Source organism: Lithobates pipiens, unplaced genomic scaffold (genome assembly GCF_037356315.1).
Source record: "Lithobates pipiens isolate NorthernLeopardFrog02 unplaced genomic scaffold, aLitPip1_a1.2 Scaffold_23, whole genome shotgun sequence".
Lineage (NCBI taxonomy): Eukaryota > Metazoa > Chordata > Amphibia > Anura > Ranidae > Lithobates > Lithobates pipiens.
In genome coordinates, this window is record NW_027507785.1 from 258,823,692 (window position 1) to 258,828,394 (window position 4,703).

General features: G+C 46.4%; 1 pseudogene; it reads left to right on the forward strand.

Moving 5' to 3' along the window:
- The first annotated feature begins 737 nt into the window (after positions 1–737).
- Positions 738–1,333, forward strand: LOC143927036 (large ribosomal subunit protein eL18B pseudogene; annotated as a pseudogene).
- Positions 1,334–4,703: the final 3,370 nt, after the last annotated feature.

A 4,703-nucleotide genomic window follows, 5' to 3' on the forward strand; every position in this document is an offset into this window, starting at 1 on the left:
AGGATGAGAAGTCCATCTCTGTACTCTGTGCAGGGACAGACCTGTTAGACAGCCCGCTCTCCAGTATGGTGAGATCGGATAATTATGGACCGCCTGTCCGTTTTCATCCAATCCGATCCACCAGACGGATGAAAAATAGGGTTTGCATCCGTCTGGATTTTGGGGAGAGGATCGGATCGGGGCGGATCGGATGTCAGTGGACATGTCACTGCTGACATCCGTCGCTCCATAGAGCTATATGGAGCGACCATTCAGATACTCCTAAAAAACTGACAAGTGGATCTGAACAGTCCGCACATGGGAAAGGAGCCTTACACAATCAAAAGTGATGTTTCTGTCCCTCACACGGTAACAGCAGTCTGCATGCAGATATGGGGAGCAATAGTCTGCATAGGAGATGCAGAGGGAGTAACAATCTGCAGGGAGCTGCAGGAGAAGATTTATACTTAGTTCAAAGTATATTGAAACCTGTAAATATGATGGCAATGATTAATTCTATGGGCATCCCATGTCCAAATCCCTATCCAAGTTGTACCCCCCAATACAACAACAAAAACAAAGCTTGCAAATGACTGTTCATTTTCTCTGGAAAGGATGCATGAATTCTGGCAGTGGGGTGATTTGGCGGATTGTTTGTCAGTAGTGCTATCACCATGGCTACATAAGGCTTACCTATAGGTATTGAAAATATCTCCTCCTTTCCTCTCCGAGAAGCCTTTGCTGCAAAAGCCGCCGTCATGGGAGTAGATATCCATCACAACAAAGACCGCAAAGTGCGATGAAAAGAGCCCAAAAGTCTGGATATCTACCCGAGACTTCTAGTTAAGTTATACCATTTCTTGGCTCATCGTACAAATGCCACCTTCAACAAAGTGGTTTTAAGACATCTGTTCATGAGCCACACCTCTCTCTATCCTATTGAATTCACAAGATGAAGCTTCCTGGATGTGAAAGCAAAACTATTGTGGTGGTTGGATGCATCACAGATGATGTCAGAATTCAAGATATCCCCAAACTCAAGGTGTGTGGGCTTAAAATGTCTGGAGCACGCAGAAGAATTCCTTAAACTGGTGGACAAATTTTGACATTTGATCAGTTGGCTCTCGCTGCCCATAAAGGCCAGAACACTGTTCAGCTTTCAGGTCCTCGTAAGGGACGGGAGGTGTACAAATACTTTGGAAAGGCACCTGGTAGTCACACCAAGTCCTACATTCTTTCTAAGGGTAGAAAGTTTGAGCACGCTAGAGGTCGCAGAGCAAGCAGAGGATACAAGAACTAAACACTGTCTGTGCTTTGTACTCATTAAAGATGTTAAATCTTAAAAAAAAAATAAAGAAAATATTGCCTAAACCTGTACAGTTTAGGAGATATTTCCAGTGCATGCAGCCAGTGACATCACTGGTGCATGCACTCTGAAGGAACAACCCATGGGTGGTGTTCCTTCCAAGCTATAAACGGTGGATCCTGCATGCATGTGCAGGAGTGACGTCATTGTGGCTCCAGCCAATCACAGTGCCGGAGCCCACAAACCTGGAAGAAGCTTCGGAAAAGATGTCGATCATAACAGCAGTGTACGTTGACCGCTGCAACAGCTTTGTTTTAAGGTAAGTAATTCATAAGGAGCTAGTATGCAATGGACATTTTTTTTAATGGTATTATAAAAAATTGTCTATCCTTAAGCATTGGACCTCTTCTTGGCTGATTTTGCATGTTTGATTTTGGACAGACACCTGATTCGCATATAGTGCTTTGGTGGAAGTGTGTTTATGGGTACCCCAGAATCAGTACACATTAAATGTAAGTGTTTATATTATACGTATGCCATGATTTTCAATAGACAAATTTGTATATCTATGAATGCATATTATGTATGTCTATTTCTTTTACAGCATCTCTACCTATCCATCTGCCCTCCATTAAAACCCCCTGAAGAAGCAGACAAGGTGAAACACATTGGGCGCTGGGGTGAGGTTGTCTCCTTGGTTTCAATTTTCTCCAACTGATACAACTCTTGATATCTAATCAGTTACTAGAATGTTTACACCTTTTGGAGACAAGGGGGAGTGTATGGGGCTTAGTAGTATGATGCTGGTACATTATGTTTTAATGTAGTGTCTTATGTTTTTTGAGACACATTTTAACCAATTCAATATGGCTTAGAAAAGTTGCAGGCATAAACAAGATGGAGGACCTCATACTCATGGCCAGACTCCAGCAAGACCAATACTCCAAAACCTGAACACTGTGGAACCTATTTGTGTTCTTGGACGAGGGCCAGACCCTCCTGGGTAATGGCACAGATACCTGAATTTCAAGGTGGGCTCTCCCCTCCCATAGGGACATGTATACTGATGTGACATGTTGTTCCATATGTCTTCATACACTATGTTTTTGTATTACTCTTTTTTATGTTGGCCTTATGGGTCTTGTCTTTTCTGGACTACATAAATAAAAAATAATAAAAAAGAATGTTATATGTTTTATATGGTATACAACTAGTTATTCCAAAGGGAGGTTTTCAGCACTTTTAAAGTCCCAACATTTTCCTCTTTGTGCAAATTTCTTCCCTGGGATGTGGTGTTGATTTTCAACTGAATACATTTCCATATAGAAAATGACTTTAATAAAATATTTTGTATTTCAGTTGACCTTTTTTTGGCATTGTATAAATGAAGAAAGAAAATAACCCATGAGTATGAATATTGATCCAGAGTTTGAATTTTTGTAGGCTAGGCTAAGGGGCCTTTCACACTAATGCAGCTCAGTGCACCTGTGTCTTTCCTGCGGGTTAGTTACACTTTGCTATATACTTCTATTATATCCTGAAGATGTGGTGCACTTTCCGAAAACTTACCAAACCCGCAGGTAATAACAGAAGTCTATGCCTCAGTGCAGGTAACCAGCCAGTAACCACTGCAGAGATACTGTATGCCCATATATACACTGCAATTTTAGTAATAAACTGACCTTTAATAACAGTCTTCCATTCAGGTATCGCCTGCTGTTGCTGTCCCCGGCAGAGTGCATTTGGTATCACTCCGCCTGTGGCAAGAGATGGGACTATACAGAAAGCATCAGCTTATACAGCTCTGCTCCACAGCTGCTTGCTTTGCCAGCTTCATTAACAACACAGATACTCTGGGATAGCGGGTCTGCAACCCATGATCTGGGGGGATAGCGGGTCTGCAACCCATGATGCCAATCTGCCATCCCACAGACGGAGGTTGCGGGCCACATCAGAGGGTTATGTGGGCCACATGTGGCCCCCGGGCCACTGGTTTGGCACCCCTGACCTAGACTAATCTTAAAATAAGACAACGTTGTCTATATAAAAGCAGCTGCGTCAGGTATACACCAAGCACACATCATATACACCCAAATAAATTTAAGGTACAGAGGCGGTTAAATGGGCACATAAATCTTGGTGACTGACACCATCACTAAACGTGAATGTCCCGTCACTGTTGACCATCAGGCCCCGCCAGGAGGATACAAGGGTATTATATTGGGAGTCCACATATTTAAGAAATAGAACCTATACAAACCAATACCACTGGGTTAACTGAATTGACTCTGATTCAACTGTTGATATATACTATATAGAGGGCGGCATTTAGCCACTGACAGTCAATAATTCATTCAGATTTTCAGCTTCAGACTAAAGGGTATTAGTTGAAGTAAACCAGTGTGAGGCCGCGTACACACGCGCGGACTGTTTGCCCAACCTTGTTCGTCAAACAGTTTCGGCAAACAGTCCGCTCAAAATTTGCATGAGCGGACTTGCCCACACACGAGCGGACTGTTTCAGCAAACTGTTTGCCAAACAGTTCGCTCAACTTTTTAAATGAACGGACTCGCCCACGTAAGGAGGAGGCAAATCCGCCCATTTCGAGCGTGTGTACAGGTAGGCGGGGCCCGCGAAGGAGACGTCGCGGGCTCCGCCGCCTGGAATGGGCTTAAAGGGGAACCCCAACGCCGAAAAAAATCGGCGTGGGGGTTCCCCCAAAGTCCACACCAGACCCTTGTCCGAGCACACTACCCGGCCGGCCAGGAAAGGGGGGCGAGCGAGCGCGCCCCCCCTCCTGAGCCGTACCAGGCCGCGTGCCCTCAACATGGGGGGGTGCCTTGGGGAAGGGGGGGCCGCGCGGCCCCCCCACCCCAAAGCACCTTGTCCCCATGTTGATGAGGACAAGGGCCTCTTCCCGACAACCCTGGCCGTTGGTTGTCGGGGTCTGCGGGCGGGGGGCTTATCGGAATCCGGGAGCCCCCTTTAAGAAGGGGGCCCCCGGATACCGGCCCCCCACCCTATGTGAATGAGTATGGGGTACAATGTACCCCTACCCATTCACCTGTGAAATAAAGTACAAAAAAAAACACAACACAGGGAAAAAATATTTTATTGCACAGCTCCGGGGGTCTTCCGTCTTCGGGGGTCTTCTCGCCGGACTCCTCCGCTATCTGTGTGTAGCTCTTTTACTAGCGGAGGAGTCCGGCTTTCTTCCTCCCCGCCGCCGGCCTCTTCTCCCGACTTCGGGGGTCTTGTCCCCCTCTTCGGTTCTTCTGCCGGGCCACCGCGCCTTCTTGTAGCTCTTTTGCAGGCGGTGGCCCGGTCTTCTGTCGCCGCTGCCTTCCGTTCTTCTGTCGCCGCCTTCGGTTCTTCTGCCGGGCCACCGCGCCTTCTTGTAGCTCTTTTACAGGCGGTG